Below are 18,825 nucleotides of genomic sequence, written 5' to 3' on the forward strand. Positions count from 1 at the left end.
ATTCATACTTTATATGTATTTTCATGCCCAGGTGGGTATGAATTATGATTTTTAGGTATTTAAAAGTATAACTTCTTATGATTTTTTTCTACATCCTTGCACTTTGTTATGCTCATCTCTTCTTGGTCCCTAGTTATCTGTCCCACCCTCCTGAATTCACAAACTTCTTCTGCCATTTCCTGGTCATATCAGTTCTACCCTCCAATTCACCTTTCTATGTTGCTCACCTTCCCATATCAGATATAAAACATTTTACCTGGTTTCTTCATTTACACTAGTATATGTTCTGCCATTTAAGATTTGTAGCTACAAACTTATCATAAGAAAGAGCATGCAATATTTGTCAGTCTTGGTATGAATTATCACACTCTGAATGATCTTTTCTGTTGGATACATTTATCTGAAAATTCATGATCTCATTTTTCTTTACAGATGAATAGTCTTTTATCATATGCATGTAGCACATATTTGTTATTCCTTTGTCTATTGTAGGACATTAAGATGCTATGTAATTTCCAGCTCTTGTGAATAGTGCAGCGATGAACATACCTAATAAAGTATCTTTAGAACATGATGTGAACACCACTGGGCATATGAGAAGGAATGATAGAGATAGGGCATGTGGTAGATTTATTTCTTAGCTTTTTGAGACTTCTCCATAACATTTTCTACATGGTTTCATCAGTTTTCAATTAATATAATGATCAACTACTATTCTGTTTCCTCACACTCCTCAAGCAATTGTTGCCAATGGTGTGTCCTTCTGACTGTGGTAGAGTGAATTTTATAAGTTGTTCTTATTTGTAAATCCCTAATTTCTAGAAGCCATTAACATGCTTGAGATATTTATTATCCATTTTCCCTTACTTTCAGTACTCTGTGATTTTTGTTCAGGGCCCTCTTTTGAATAAGCAGATAAAGACTTTCTTTCATTCTGTGGGGTTTTGCTTTACCTTGTTGTTAACTATTTAGAAGCTATTTAGCTTTTCAAGAACCACTCCTCAGATTTTGCCTTAATTCTTGGAAAAACAGAGTCCTATTTAGAAAGTCCTTTCCTACATCCACATCCTATAGGGGACTACATTAGTTTTCGTCTAGCAACTTTAGTTTTCATTTGAGATTTATGACACACTGTTGATATGGGAGTCCCCTCCATGTGCTGTGATTACCATTAATGAATAAAGAACTGCTTTGAGCCTATGGCAAGGGCAGAACAAAACTAGGCAGTAAAAGTTAGGCTGTGTGCTTGGGGAAAGAGGGTGGAGTCAGAGAGAAGCCATACAGCTACTGCCAGAGTCAGACATGCCCAAAACTTTGCCAGTAAACCACTGACCCATGGTGATACACAGATTAATAGAAATGGGTTAAATTAATATAAGAGTTATCAAATAAGAAGCTCGAGCTAATGGACTAGGCAGTGATTTACTTAACATACATTTTGTGTGGTTATTTCGGTTATGGGTGTCTGGGACAAACAAGGGGCCTCCTCCTACAAATTAGTGCCCATGTGGCCAACTAAAATCCACTTAAGACCTGAGAGGTCTTGGAAAGGAACACTAAACACAAACAAAAAAAAAGTTTAGCTGTATTTTTTCTGCTGGTGGCTTGCAGCAGCTCCTTTATGAAAGGTTTTCCTGATTCAGTGGGAGTAGGAAAAAAAGCGGTATCATTCTGAAATGCAGGCTTTCTGGGCTGGGCTGCCAGTGCAAACTCTGACTCTTTCCGGCAGGAGGTACAGCTACAGAGCATTTGAGTTGGGTTTGTGAGCAGAATGCTGCAGCTTGCTTAAGATTGTTATGGACTGGCTGTGTGTCTGAGAATGGGACTGTGACCATGGCTCTCAGAGGCAGCAAACAGCTCTACCATGCTGGGCTGTGCAGAACAAGGAGAAAGTACTATATATACCCTACTAATGATGCAGCTTAAGTTTGTAAGAAGGCTTAGCATTTTAAGAACTGCTCCTGGACAGTAAAAATTATAGATACACAATAGGACAGATTCAAACATGAAAGACCTTTAAATGGACCACAGTGTTGGATAAATGTAGGTAGGCTTGGGAGAGAGAAGAAAAAGGGTATATATAGTTCTAAATGAAATAAATGGTTCATAAGGTTTTTATTACATGAGAGTGAATATGTTAAAGAATTAGAATAGGAGAAAGACAACAAGGAAAAATACAATGAATAATATAATTACACTGTCAACAAGGGCACATCCTTGGTGGTTTGTCCTTTCCTCCTATCTTCCCCATGAAAACTCATGTAGAAAAAAATTTGAGAAAAGGTAAGGTGCAGTTTATATTATTAGCTCTAAACTAGAAAACCAGATTTTTAAGACCCCTCTTCACAGAATTGTTTAATCAACATTTTGTTGGTGTTTTTATTTGCTCCAAAGTAAATTTTGTTGAATAACTTATTTTAATTTGGCTTCATACTCATCTTGTGTTCTTGAAGCAGAGATGGAACCCTATAGCTTCAGGGGAGATTCAGCTTTGTGTCAGCTGATCTAAGTCATGGATCAGCTACACAATCTCGCACCTTCACTTGTCTTTTAAATATCTGGCCACAGTATCCCCAGTACTTGTTGAGGTTTTAGAAGTCAGTCTCTTTCCAGCTCACCAAACACAGGTGTCAGCCCTTCCACGGTCTTCCCCACTGTTGTCATTTGCAGTAAAAATCTCTGCTCTTTTCTTTCATATCACAATCTTGCCTCTTGCTTCCCATTTTCCTTTTGACACATTTTCATTTGACAGCAGTGTATCCATATATGATTGCAACTTTACAGCTCATGGTTCTTCAGCCGGTGGTTTCTACAACAACAATTTGCCATACAATAGAGGCCCGTAACTTGGCAATTCACACTGACATTGTCTGGAATGTTACATGAAGATAATCTGACTCCGAATCGCATATGCCATTTAAGCCTCTGGATCTATGGCTTAAGTTTGTCCTACATTGCTTGATCTGTTTTATTTCCAGCATAAAGATATTTAGTAAGTCGTTGTTTTTAGATAGTGCCTTTTAGAATAATGCTAATCAAGAGTACATCAAGTTTTGTAATGAATTCTTATATCCGAGTATGAGTAAAGAACTTTGTACCTGGGCACTTGATAAACTGTTTCTTTCATTACAGGAAAACTTGACATTCCAGGATGTGGCAATCTACTTCTCTCCAGATGAGTGGAACAGCCTCAACTTTGCACAGAGAGCATTGTATAGGGATGTCATGTTGGAGAACTACAGTAATATGGTCTCTGTGGGTGAGACTTTTCTTTATTGACTCCTTCTTTATCATAATGGTTCCTATAAGTACGTTTTATGTCTATTAATGAATTTTCTGCCCGACATTCACATGACAATTTAATCAAAATCTTGAAGTTCATCAGGTAGAACACAATGTTTTGTAAAACTTTACCTTGTCTATATATTCCTAACTTCTGGGGATGATATTCATCATTCAAACTTTTATAATACCACTTACTTCTCAGGCCCATTATAGATTACATATTTATTTGTAACTTAAAGATTCATCACATAGTTGAATTGAGACTCAATTGTCATATATATAGGAACTCAACTATGCAATAATAACAAAAATGATTTTGAAAATTTTAAAATATTAGGAAATGGCAATGAGGAATTTGTATTTGGAATCTTATAAACCCTCTTGTATAGTCAGTTTGGTGGTTTTTAGAAACCTTTGTGTTTTAGTCTTATCTAAGGATATGCTCATGTATTTCTTCCAACACGCAGGTCTTTTGGTGCCAAAACCAGACCTGATCAGCTCTCTTGAACAAAACAAAGGGCCCTGGAATGTGAACATAGGAGGGACAGAAGACAATGAACAAGGTAAGTTACAATGAAAGATTAGCACATATGGGAAATCTAGGACATGGAGGAATTCTGCCCTGAAGGCAAAGAGGAAATCTTTACCTGAAATGTTATAAGAATTCACATTGAATAATTATCCCAAATTACGTCATAGGTCTTAATCATACGAACTGACCTAAAAACTCAGTTTGAATAGCTAATTTCAGTTATGGTAAAAGATGAAGATTATATGTTGCCATATCTTTAATTGCCACCGGATAATAAACAATATTGAAATGAAAATTAGCATTAAAAACTTGCACAGAGCTTGAAAAATTATTTGTGTCTGCTTTTTCACGTCTGTTAGCTTGTTCTCATGTGTCCGGACCAGCAGGACACAAATCAGGATCCCAGAATGTGGAGGAAAGAAATGGAGGGACAAGAGACATGAGAAAATGGACTCATGACAGTATTACATGGTTTTCACTATTCTGTAGTATCACATAAAATCGGAAAATATAAATTTTATAGTTGTACTCATTTTGTAAGATTGTAGAGTTCCCTATTTTCCTTAGATTTACAGAAAAAATTTAAAAGTTATTTTTATCTATTCCTGCATATTGTTCATTATATGTTAAGAATGGTTTAGGGTCATGCTTTTATTTCTCTATTTTAATATTGGCTACAGATCTCTGAATATCAAAATTTTTGATATGTTAATATCCACATAGAGTTTGTGTATTCTCTGGTTTATCTTTATGTTAACTATCTATATTTGAGATTGTTTGGAAAAACAGGTTTGTGCATCTATATATTATTTCATTTTTAATACTTTTATTATTTTTTATACTTCACAAAGTCCTTTGATCATATTCAACACTCCAACACTTCCCGTGTTCTGCTAGCTCCAGATATCTTTGATTTTTTTTCTCTTCTGTATTTACACTCACAGAGTTCAATCTGTAATTCCCATAATCTTGGTTGTTGATCATATCTTACAATATGGTTGAACTATCAGGAGCTGCACATTCTTAAAATAAATTTTATGCCCTTTTTCCATACATCTTTAATATTATAAGAAATTCTCAGCAAGGTGTGGGTCTCCAAGTCTAGTCACTCTTTCTTCCTAGGATTTTATTCTGGCTTGAATTTGCTCAGGTCTGATACATGCTATCCTAGTTCCTTGACTTCATATGGGCAACTGTCATGGTGTATAGAAAGTACTATTTTCTTATACTCATTCATGACTTCCTGTCCTTACCATGTGTTATCCCTCTGTTCTGAATGAGCTCTAAACATTCCATGGAACATATTTGGTATAAACAAATAAATACAATTCAGTATTTCTTTATTATTTACGCCATGACCACTTGTATATCACCTTTTAGCTGCCAAATTCTGTAAGAAGCTTTGGGAATAAAGGCTTATACCAATAAGACATCAGGAATAATTTTAATACTATAGTGAAGCAGCAGAATAATGGGAGTAGGTGGTAATTTCCATCCTTTTATAATTCTTCTCTAATTAGCATGAATACTCCTCAAATTATTCTACAAAATAAAAGCAGCAGAACACTGAGACATTCCTTTCATGAGGATAGTTTTCTTGATAACTATCAATAAGTCACTTATTCACTCAAAAAGTAAGCAAACTATATGGCAATTTCCTTACGAACATATATGCAAAAGTCCTCAATAAAATATTTGCAAACTGGATCCAAGCACACGTCAAAAATATCATCTACCATAAGCTTTGTTTCAGGACATGTACGGATAGATCAATATACAAAAACTAGTAAATATAATCTACCTTTTATACAAACTGAAAATTCAATTCCGCATTCAATGCAGAAAAGTCTATGACTAAATTAATACCCCTTCTTCATAAAAGTTGTAGAGAGTTTAGGGGTTTAGGGGATATACTTTCAAATAAAAGAACCATTTGACAGCAGGTGTGTAGCCCACATCAAGCTAAATGAAGAGAAATTAAAATGTTATTAAACAAAGAAACAACACAAAGGTACTCACTCTCTCCATATATATTCAATACAATACTTGAAATCTTAGGAAGAATGATATCACAAATAAAGAATATCAAGAAATGATGAAAAGCAAAAGGAAGAAATCAAGGGAATTTTACATGCAGATGCTATGATTTAGGTATAAAAAAAACTCTACAAACTCCACCAGGAAACTCCTAAATCCGAGAAGAACTTTTATCAAAATTAAGGGGTGAAAATATAATTAACAGTGGGTGTAGCGGAATGTGCTAAAATTGTGGAGTTGCAGAGATATTCTGATTATTAAGAAGCCAGGCTGCAAAAGGATAGCTCTGGAGGCGTAGAGAGCCACAAGCAGACAACTCTGGACAGCTATGGAGGAACAGAGTCACAATAGGACAGCTATGGCGGCTGGACCTGCAATACAATATCTCAGCCCTGGAGGACAAGTGTCCTAACTAGCAGTAAGACAGGCTACCTCGAGCTGGGGTGCAGTTGGGCATGGTCTCCCCACAGGATACAGCAATACTGTACTTCTCCTGGAGGGCCATACAGCTGAGTTCTGCTCTGTTCCCTTAAGGGAACATCCTAGCAGAGCTATCTGCTTCTTCTCCAGCCTAAGATGTTACTTCATTTGCTCACACTCCTCTAAAGGAGAAGCACACTCAGAAATATAGCAACTCCTCCAACTCCTTACTTTTTCTGCTCAACCTTGCTTAGCCCCACCCCCACCCCTTAGGGAGCATCTCAGCATGGTTTTTCAGCTCAGTCCCTTAAGGGATGTCCCTCCCAACCATGTTCTTCTATTCTGTGCTGGCAAACGAAGATCTTCACCCAAGATTCTTTTGAGACAGAGACTTGTTTGGGAAGGAGGAGTCCAGCAGAGTAGCCGACTCTGCCAGGGAGACTTAAATAGTGGCCGTTAAGTGAACATGCAGAGAGGCTTGTATAGGGCTTCTTGAAGGAGGAGTTTTCCCCGGGAGAAGAGAGGTTGGTTAGTCTTTCCCTGTTCAGGTATTTTTTTTTTCATTGTTTCGGTGGCAGATATGGCTCTGATTTCATGGTCAAACTGTGTTTCCTTCACTGGCTCATTGTTGCCAAATCTTACAACTCTAATCTGAGGACCAGGGCATATATCCTTCACGGGCTCTAATTCTAGGAACAATGTGTTTCTTTGACTCTGGTTTTAGAGTCAGGGCAAATGTCTTTAGTCCTGGGTTTGGGGAGAAATATGTTTCTTTCCCTGGCCCAGGTCTTAGATGCAGGATTTGCTAATTTCACTGGCTTGAGGTATAGAGTCATGGTGCTCAATGATTGATCGGTTTCCTGTTCCAGTTGTCCATTTTATCCTACAGAGGACAGTAGTCCTCCTATATACAAATGCAAACAGACCTAAATAGAAATCACGAAAATGATGTCTTTCACTATAGCCTCAGAAAATAGTTTGGGGGATTCCAAACTAGAAAATTAAGAGGCCATTGTACTACTTTAAGGCATTAAAGAAATGAATTGAAGAAGATATCAAAAAATGGAAAAAGATCCTGGCTCAAGCATTGGTCAACTAATGAAATAAATCTGGACATGGACATCATATCAAAAGTAATGTTCTAATTTGGTGAAAAATCTACCTAAATTATAACACAATTCTTTACACATCTTGAAAAGACAGTCTCCAGCGTCACATGAATACATATAAACCAAAAACTCACCATAGCTGAAACAATCATGAAAAATAAAAATATAAATATAGAGGATATTACCATCGACAATATGAAATTATATTACAGTTAAATAATCTTCATGTTTTCTACAATTATGGTATTGCTGAAAAATAAAAACTTGATCAACACAATCAAATTGTAGATGCTGACATAAATCCACTCACCCATGATACCTTAATTTTTAAAAAAATCAAGAATACCCTTGACAAAAAGATAGCATTTATTCCTAACTTTATCTATACTTTTTCCAGCAGACCAGAATTCCCCAACAAAAAAATATCTTTTCTCCCAAGAGAGAATCAGTGGGGAGAAGAGTCACTACTATAGGATGTCACAAAACACAGCACTTGATGGATAACATCACACAACTCAATAGAATATTTGTATATTCTTTTTCCCCATAATGCTTAGTTTGGGAATTCATTTCATTTTATATTTTTGCTCTATAGAATCTTTGTGTCTATTATAACTTCTAGAGTTTCATTTTGTACATTTTTGTGTGTACAAATGTGTCTATCTCTCGACATATGCTCAATGTGCTTTTTCTTTGTCTCCTTTCCTTCTGCTATCTTACCGGATTTCTTTGATTTTGATTATATCATTTTATCCTTTTTCTTTTGCTTTTTAGAGACAGTGATTTTCCGTAGCTTTGGAGCATGTCCATCAACTTGCTCTGTAACCACGCTGACCTCAAATTCACAGAGGTCCACCTGCCTCTACCACACAAATGTTGGTTTTAAAGACATGCACCACCACTGAAGATGGGGAGGATTTCAGTGCATTTGAGGAATAAAAAGGCATATTTGGAATATGTTTTATGAAAACATCTATTTTCTGTGTAAGAAAAAGAGAAAATATATTTGTGATGATATGATCAGTCCTTGTTATATTACTTGATATCTGAGATTTTATGGATCCCTTCATCATGGTATATATAATTCTCAGTGAATCAGTTACTAATCACTGTTTCCTATCTGAAATCCCTTCTTTATTTATTAATTAATATTCTGTCTTCTTTATTGATATTATTTAATTTGTTCATTTCAATGGATTATAGAGATAAGTTATATCCATAAAATTAATATAATTTCATGAATGTGATTTGTTGTTGGGTTATAGGCTTTGAATTAGTTACATTTAAATTGCCTTTAATAAAGTCTCTATGATAAAAGCAATATACAGGGGCTCCATGGTGATGAATTAGAGGCAGCAGCTGGTGAGTGGCTGGAGCAACATTAAGAGGTCCCATCTAGAATCACAACAGGAAGCAGAGAGATCACTCTTGGCAGTAGAAAGTTTTAAAATTCTCAAAACCAGACTCCAAGAAAGTAGCAGTTCCAAAAAGCTGATACTTCTTAATCTGACACATAAATATCCACCTACATCAGGCAATATATCCATTTGTCTGATTATATGGGGCCATTTCACACAACCCACCATAGCCTTATTTATTATTCTAAAAATTATAATTGATATGTCTAAGGTAACATAACTTCAATCCTCCCATTTTATAATTTATTTAATATATGTTATAAAAGATCTTCTATCTATTTGCTTCTAGAAGATTGTTTCATTAGAATAAATTAATTGCTTTATTTTTTGTAATATGCCACCTTGCATATGGGTCTACATATTTATAAAATTGTGTGACTTATATATCTGGAAACATTTTACCTAAATGGACTAATTCAGATAATTATATATTTTTATTTTATCTAGTATTTTATTCTCATCAAACACAAGATGTATTTTCAAAGGAGAATAGACAAGATTCTGTCAAGAAGTTGGTATCAGGAATATCTGTAAGTAGTACCTTAAAAACCTTGTATTTAAGGATGTTAAATTTGGGGAAAAGAGAAAATAGAATGGATTATGTCATGATTCAAATAATCTATATTCAACAGCCACTCTGGGTAGTCCTGCCAAATAAGATCAGTAATCTATACCTTATCTTGAGAGATTTCACATTAGCTCACTTACATTTTCATATCAGTTTCTTTAGTAAAAAGAATACAAATAAACTTTTAAAATATATTTTTATTTCATAATGAATTTAGAAAAAACCTGAAGCTGAATGACCCATATTCTATTAAACATTCTTTAGAGTCCCCTCAACTAATAAATTCATTTTTGTGACAAGTTATTCGACTGAAATAAACATGAGAAGGTGTTTCTCAATCATATGAGACTAAAAGATATCATAGCATTTTGAGTTGTGAAAATCCTTACAGACTTAATAAATTATTAAAGCCTTTCCTAGGCACTCTAGAAAGAATAATTTCCAAAATCTTCATCTTGAAGAAATAAATTCCCAAAACATCAAATCACCTTATGTCTTTACTCATTATTTGATGCATAATAGCAGGCTATTTTTCCTTCAAGCCAATATATACATGATAATTGTGAGGATATTTTTTTTAATTATGACACACACATCTTTTTCCAGCATGACCAGAAAGAATGGAAGCATTATATGAGGAATCAAAATGAAGAGAGACAAAATAACTATATGGAATATGGAAAGTACTTCAAAAAATCTTCATGTGTCACTAGGCGTAAGAGAATTAATCCCAAACAAAAGGCATACAAATGTAAAGATTGGGGCAAGTCATATACCCATCATGCAAATCTTCAAGATCACCAGAGAATCAATCCTGGTGAGAAACCTTACAGATGTCAGGCATGTGGCAAGTCATTTACTCGGCATGCAAATCTACAAGATCACCAGAGAATACATACTGGTGAGAAACCTTACAGATGTCAAGCATGTGGAAAGTCCTTTACCCAGGTCTCACATCTTCAGAGACATCACAGAATCCATACTGGTGAGAAACCTTACAGATGTCAAGAATGTGGAAAGTCCTTTACCTGGACCTCATCTCTTCACATTCATCACAGAACCCATACTGGTGAGAGACCTTATAGATGTCAAACATGTGGAAAGTCCTTTACCCAGGTCTCACATCTTCAGAGACATCACAGAATCCATACTGGTGGGAAACCTTACAGATGTTAAGATTGTGGCAATTCTTTTCCTAGGTGTCAACTCTTCATAATCATCACAGAACCCATACTAGTGAGAAACCTTACAGATGTCAAGAATGTGGCAAGGCCTATACCCAGATATCAGCTTTTCGCACTCACCACAGACTCCATAGTGGTGACAAACCTTTACAAATGTAAAAAATGTGATTAGTCTTTTAACACAAAATCAACTCTTAGAAAGCATCACAAAACTCATGTATTAGGTACATTTCATAAAATTTCTTAGTATACCTCACAGTAATTCACTATACTGATTTTCACACGTTGACCAAGTTATTACACAGACTCACATCCTTTGATTAATTTTCAAAGCTTAGTCACTGCTTATACAGTCATACAGTTTTTATAAATTTAGAAACATTGTATCTACATTTGATCTTTATTTTCATCAAACTTTTGTTATAAACTGAATTTATGCATGATTGATGTGAACATACTATTCAATCATCAGCTAGTATGAATAAATAAATATTTCTAGTAGGAATAAATTAAGCAATAACTTTTCTTGACTGTATTTTAAGATAATGTGTTTAAGAACCAGCAAATTCAAACTATTTCAGATTTTAATACATATTTAATTTCTTGGCATATGGTTGCTTATGTAATGAGATTATATCTTTATAAACATTATTTTCCTTCAATTGTTTTGGATATTTTACTAAATATACGCTTGATTTCAACTTTAAGGCTTTTCATTCTGTATCTTTGCAATAAAAAATTAATTAAACACTTGGGCAAATTTTTATCACATTTTTGTTCTGATAGCCTATTCTCTAATGGCAGGGTATCATTAATGAGATTTGCTAAATGGATGACAACAACAAAGAAAACATGTCATAAAATAGAAGTAGATTTGTTGTAGGATATGTCTACTTTGTGTGAAGATGGATTTCTGTGATTTGTGTAGCAGGAAGATGAATGGACAATATGTAGGCACAAGATAGAGAGAAAAGTAGCATCAGAAATTGAGGCATGAACATGAGTTGCTTGTTGACAGGGAGGAAGCCGAACTTGTTTTATGTGGCAGCAGGTAGAATAAAATATGGGTTAATTGATTAGACCTTATTGGAAACAAGCCTAAGTGAAGGCCCAGCATTCATAATAAGAAGTCTCCCTGTTATTACTTGGGATCTGGTAAAACAGTGAATGACACACAACACAGATTGCTTTAAACTTTGTAAAAATTAAGGTTCAAATCAGCATAAGGTAGTTGGGGGTTACCAGTGGGCATGCCAAACTTGCCAAGGAAAAGCTAAAAGGCGACAGCATCAAACAAAGAACTGTAGTCATTAAGAAAAGCAGGAAGTGGGAGAGGTGGCCTTCCCCAGAGAGGAACACGTAAACTGGTTGTCCTGTAACCAATGGACAGCCTTGAGAACATACAGAATAGTGACATTCCATGGACTGGTCTCCTTGTACTTAGGAATATATGTATATATAAATGTATGCATAAAATAACAATACATGAAAAAAGGACAGAACTTGAATGAGAACAGAGATATTTGACATATAGAAGAGTTGGAGGTAGGAAATTGAAGGTAAAAAATGCTGCAATTTGTAGGGAGTACAAAGGTTCATGTGCTCACAGGTAGCACTGAGGAAACCAGGAATGTTAAACCCACAGATTCATGAATTTGATGAAAATATGTATACTCCGTTTTCTGCTCTGACATCAGGGGCTGCTGGTGGATATACCCCACCCATATTATCCTTGTCCGCTCTGTAAGACCAGGCCATACCAAGCCCCCAGTAATAACACTGAACATACTTAGTATATAAAATGTTAAAATTCAATCAAAATCATGCATAATGATTAAGGCCTCAGGGAACAGTGAGAGAATCTCCAGGAAGAAAAAGGGAGAGTTCCATTTACTCAAGTGCATTGTGTTCCATGGCATGTTCTTGGGTGTAATTTTGTGTCTCCTGAAACAAATATTTGCATTGAATTGGTAAGACATGATTAGTGTTGTTGGGTGTCAGGACCTAACTATAGAACCCAATCCAGCGAAAGGATGTGCTGAATACTGTCCCCACTGTACCTTGAATCTTGAGAAAACCCAGGGTCAAATTCTAGAAGTTTGAACCAACACAAGCTTCTGAGTCTAGTTGATTAGGCTTTCCTTCTTGTGCCACATGAATTGTTATTCTTCCAACCCTGGTGTTTGCAGAAATTCCCACAATATTACATTAGGTTCTCAATAACAAAACCTATAAAATAGAGAAAAATAAAGAGATTCTCATTGCGTGAGTTTTTTTACAAACTTCTCTCTAGTACAAAATTGTCCACTTTATTCACTAATATTATTAAATACCTAGAAAAGTCACTGTTATATTTGGTCATGTTCACCAGCCCCCTTTTCATGATTCCAAATGTTCCTTTCACTGGTCACCAAGATTCATATGCTTTCTTTATAGCTGTAATATGACTTTGTAACAAGTTTCAAGTTTTTAATTCAAACTATTTTTAAAAAATAACTATTCTGTAGGCTGTCATTTTGTCTTGTTGACCATGTCCTTTGCTTTACAGAAGTTTTTCAGTTTCAGGAGGTCCCATTTATTAATTGTTTCTCTCAGTGTCTGTGCTGCTGGGGTTATATTTAGGAAGTGGTCTCCTGTGCCAATGCATTCAAGTGTACTTCCCACTTTCTCTTCTAAAAGATTCAGTGTGGCTGGCTTTAGGCTTTATATTGAGGTCTTTGATACATTTGGACTTGAATTTTGTGCCTGGTGATAGACATGGGTCTATTTTCATTCTTCTGCTTGTTGATATCCAGTTATACCAGCACCATTTGTTAAATATGCTTTCTTATTTCCCTTTGATACTTTTTGCTTCTTTATCAAAAAACAGGTGTTCGAAGATTTGTGGATTAATATCCGAGTCTTCGATTCAGTTCTATTGGTCCTTCTGTCTGTTCTTATGCCAATACCAGGCTGTTTTAAGTACTGTAGCTCTGTAGTAGAGTTTGAAGTCAGGGATTGTGATGCCTCCAGAAGTTCTTTTATTGTACAGGATTGTTTTTTATTGATTTTTATTGAGCTCTACAGTTTTCTTTGCTCCCCTCCCTGCCTCTCCCTTCCCCTTCAACCCTCTTCCAAAATCCCCATGCTCCCAATTTACTCATGAGGTCTTGGCTTTTTCTACTTAGATTGGATCTACTTATGTCTTTTTTAGTGTCCTCATTGTTGTCTAGGTTCTCTGAAATTGTGATTTTTGGGCTGGTTTTCTTTGCTTTATATTTAATATGCCGTTTATGAGAAAGTATATGTTATGCTTGTCTTTTTGTGTCTGGATTACCTCACTCAAAATGATGTTTTCTAAATCCATCCAATTTCCTGCCAGTATTTTATTGTGTATTTTTGTATCAATGTTCATGAAGGAGATTGGTCTCCCAAGCAAAAAAAGCCCAGGGCCAGATGGTTTCGGTGCAGAATTCTACCAGTACTCCAAAGAAGAGGCATTGCCTATACTCCTCATGTTGTTCCACATAATAGAAGCAGGATGAACATTGCCATACTCTTTTATTGAGGCTACAGTTACCCTGGTACCAAAACTACACAAAGATTCAACCAAGAAAGAGAATACAGATCAATCTCCCTCACAAACATTGAAGCTTCCTCCTCTTTCACATGGTTCTGTTAGTCCTGAGGGGAGGTACTTCGTGGAGACCTTCAATTCAGTGGTGTTCCAAGGACTCTCAATCTCTGCATATTGTCTGACTGTATGTTTCTCTATTTTTTTCTCCCCACCTGTTGCCAGAGGATTCTGCTCTGCTAATGGTTGAGCAACGCTTTGATCTATGAGTATATTCAGTGTAGTAGAATGTCATTCACGAGCAACCAATTTGTTTGGTTTTACCTCTGGTTCCTGAAATATCTAGCTTATGATTCTTGGTTAACCAAACAGTGTGAGGTATGGGTTTCATTTTGTGGAGTTAGCTTTCAGTCAAACAAGGTTATGGCTTATTTCTCCTAGAAGTTTTGTGCCACCATTGTACATAAACATAGTTTATGTACAGGACACCTATGTAGATCAAAGAGTTTGTAGCTGGATGCTTGATGATTAAGTTTCATAATTGTATGCAGATACCTTCCTGCACCAAAGACTCAGGTACCGCTAAAGACTCTACATAGGTGCCAGCTCCATTCTCTGTGATCAATGATTTGGGTATGTGAAGTCTCATGTGTTTTGTAGATTTATATTTGTAATCTAACACAATCAAGGTCTACAGCTATGTATTTCTATTTCTAAAATTGTTCAAGGGTATCCATAATTAGATGTCTTCATAACATATTGATTATACCATACTACAAATAAATCAATAAAGTGAAGCATTTAGAAGAAATACTCCAAAATAATAACTAATATTTTTACTTGAATCAAGCATGTTCTCTTGCTTATATTTGGAAAAAAAAGAATGACTGTATAACTATTTTGCACTGATTTACTCTTTTTTATTAAAGACAACTCTATAATAAAAGTTCATCACTGCTTTGTATCTAATCTATAGTTTTTTTTATTGAGAAAAGGAGAAAAAAAAACAAGTTTCCACCTCCTCCCAGCCTCCCATTTTCCTCCCCCTCCTCCCAACCTTCTCCCCCTCCTCTCACCCTTCTCCCCCTCCCCCCATTCCTCTCCCTCTCCCTCTCCAGTCCAAAGAGCAGTCAGGGTTCCCTGCCCTGTGGTAAGTCCTAGGTCCTCCCCTCTACGTCCATTTCTAGGAAGGTGAACATCCAAAGTGGCTAGGCTCCCACAAAGCCAGCACATTACGTAGGTTCAAAACCCCGTGCCATTGTCCTTGGCTTCTCATCAGCCCTCATTGTTTGCCATGCTCAGAGAGTCCAGTTTTATCTCATGCTTTTTCAGTCACAGTCCAGCTGGCCTTAGTGAGCTCCCAATAGATCAGCTCCACTGTCTCAGTGGGTGGGTGCACCCCTCGTGGTCCCGACGTCTTTGCTCATGTTCTCCCTCCTTCTGCTCCTCATTGGGACCTTGGGAGCTCAGTCCAGTGCTCCAGTGTGGGTCTCTGTCTTTATCTCCATCCATCTCCAGATGAAGGTTCTAGGATGATATGCAAGATATTCCTCAGTATTGCTATAGGATAGGGTCATTTCAGGTTCCCTATCCTTAGCTGCCCAAGGAACTAACTCGGGACCTTGGCTTGGGCATCTGGGAGCCACTCTAGGTTCAAGTCTCTTGCCAACTCTAAGGTGGCTCCCTTAACTAAGAATTGTGCTTCCGTGCTCCCCTATCCAACCTTCCTTTATCCCAATCATCCTGTTTGCCCAAGTTCCCCCATCCTCCCCTTCTCCCTTTTCACTCCCCATCTCCCCTTACCCCCATCCCACCCCACCCCCAAGATCTCAATTTTCTCCCTGGCCATTTTGTCTACTTCCCATAGCCAAGAGTACAACTATATGTTTTTCCTTTGGTTCACCTTCTTACTTAGCTTCTTTGGGATCACCAATTGTAGACTCCGTGACCCTTGTTTATGGCTAGAAACCAATTATGAGTCAGTACATCCCATATTCATCTTTTTGGGTCTGCGTTATCTCACTCAGGATAGTGTTTTCTATTTCCATCCATTTGCATGCAAAATTCGAGAAGTCATTGTTTTTTACCGCAGCGTAGTACTCTAGCGTGTATATATTCCATACTTTCTTCATCCATTCTTCCATTGAAGGACATCTAGGTTGTTTCCAGGTTCTGGCTATTACAAATAATACTGCTATGAACATAGTTGAACAAATGCTCTTGTCATATGATCGGGCATCTCTTGGGTATATTCCCAGGAGTGGTATTGCTGGGTCCAGGGGTAGGTTGATCACGAATTTCCTGAGAAACCGAAACACCGATTTCCAAAGTGGTTGCACAAGATTGCATTCCCACCAGCAATGGATGGGGGTACCCCTTCCTCCACAGCCTCTCCAGCAAAGGCTATCATTGGAGTTTTTTATTTTAGCCATTCTGACAGGTGTAAGAGGATATCTCAAAGTTGTTTTGATTTGCATTTCTCTGATGGCTAAGGAGGTTGAGCATGACCTTCAGTGTCTCTTGGCCATTTGAACTTCCTCTGCTGAGAATTCTCTGTTCAGTTCAGTGCACCATTTTTTAATTGGGTTAATTAGCATTTTAAAGTCTAGTTTCCTGAGTTCTCTATATATTTTGGAGATCAGACCTTTGTCTGTTGCGGGGTTGGTGAAGATCTTCTCCCAGTCAGTAGGTTGCCTTTTTGTCTTGGTGACAGTGTCTTTTGCTTTACAGAAGCTTCTCAGTTTTAGTAGGTCCCATTTATTCAATGTTGCACTTAATGTCTGTGCTGTTGCGGTTACACATAGGAAGCGATCTCCTGTGCCCATCTGCTGTAGGGTACTTCCCACTTTCTCTTCTATCAGGTTCAATGTCTTCTGACTGATAGTAAGTCTTTAATCCATTTGGACTTGAGTTTTGTGCATGGTGATAGATATGGGTCTATTTTCATTCTTCTACAGGTTGACATCCAGTTATGCCAGCACCATTTGTTGAAGATGCTTTCTTTCTTCCATTGTATACTTTTGGCTCCTTTATCAAAAAATGAGGTGTTCATAGGTGTGTGGGATAAAATCCGGGTCTTCTATACGATTCCATTGGTCGACTTCTCTGTTTTTATGCCAGTACCACAGTGTTTTCATCACTGTAGCTCTGTAATAGAGTTTGAAGTCAGGGATGGTAATGCCTCCAGACAATCCTTTATTGTATAGGATTGTTTTGGCTATCCTGGGTTTTTTGTTTTTCCATATAAAGTTGATTATTTTCCTCTCCAGATCTGTGAAGAATTTTGATGGGACCTTGATGGGGATTGCACTGAATCTATAAATTGCCTTTGGTAGAATTGCCATTTTTACTATGTTGATCCTCCCAATCCAAGAGCAAGGGAGGTCCTTCCATTTTCTGGTATACTCTTCAGTTTCTTTCTTCAATGCCTTAAAGTTCTTGTCAAATAGATCTTTCACATCCTTGGTTAGATTTACCCCAAGATATTTTATGCTGTTTGTGGCTATCATGAAAGGTGATGCTTCTCTGATTTCCCTCTCTGCTTCCATATCCTTTGTGTATAAGAGGGCGACTGATTTTTTTGGAGTTGATCTTGTATCCTGCCACATTACTAAAGCTGTTTATCAGCTGTAAAAGTTCTTTGGTGGAGTTTTGGGGGTCGCTTATGTACACTATCATATCATCTGCAAATAACGAAAGTTTCACTTCTTCCTTTCCAATTCGAATCCCCTTGATCCCCTTATGTTGTCTTATTGCTATTGCAATAAGAACTTCAAGCACTATATTGAAGAGGTATGGCGAGAGTGGACAGCCTTGCCGTGTTCCTGAGTTTAGTGGGATGGCTTAAGTTTCTCTCTATTTAATTTGATGTTAACTGTCGGCTTGCTGTATATAGCTTTTATTATATTTAGGTATGACCTTTTTATCCCTAATCTCTCCAATACTTTTATCATAAAGGGATGTTGAATTTTGTCAAATGCTTTTTCAGCATCTAATGAAATGATCATATGGTTTTTTTCTTTCAGTTTATTTATATGCTGGATTACATTGATAGATTTTCGTATGTTGAACCAGCCCTGCATCCCTGGGATGAAGCCTACTTGATCATAATGGATAATTTTTCTAATGTGTTCTTGGATACGGTTTGCCGGTATTTTGTTGAGGATTTTTGCGTCGATGTTCATGAGTGAGATTGGCCTGTAATTCTCTTTTTTGGTTGAGTCTTTGTGGGGTTGTGGTATCAGAGTGACTGTAGCTTCATAAAAGGAATTTGGCAATGACTCTTCTGTTTCTATATTGTGAAATACATTAAGGAGTATAGGTATTAGTTCTTCTTGGAAGTTCTGGTAGAATTCCGCATTGAAACCATCTGGTCCTGGGCTTTTTTTGGTAGGGAGGTTTTTGATAACCTATTCTAATTCTTCGCGACTAACCGGTCTATTTAGATTGTTCACCTGGTCCTGGTTTAACTTTGGTATATGGTATTTATCTAAAAAAGTGTCCGTTTCCTTTACATTTTCCAGTTTTGTGGCATATAGGCTTTTGTAATAAGATCTAATGATTCTCTGAATTTCCACTGTGTCTGTGGTTATGTCCCCCTTTTCATTTCCGATCTTATTAATTTGCAAATTCTCTCTCTGCCGTTTGATTAGTTTGGATAGGGGTCTGTCAATCTTGTTGATTTTCTCCAGGAACCAGCTTTTTGTTTCATTGATTCTT

General features: G+C 36.7%; 1 pseudogene; it reads left to right on the top strand.

Moving 5' to 3' along the window:
- The window catches only part of LOC121464657, a 210,245-nt pseudogene that overhangs the window by 70,689 nt on the left and 120,731 nt on the right, over nt 1–18,825 (top strand).

This window comes from Microtus oregoni, unplaced genomic scaffold (assembly GCF_018167655.1).
Source record: "Microtus oregoni isolate MIOR12 unplaced genomic scaffold, Mior012 000029F_ref0000214, whole genome shotgun sequence".
NCBI lineage: Eukaryota > Metazoa > Chordata > Mammalia > Rodentia > Cricetidae > Microtus > Microtus oregoni.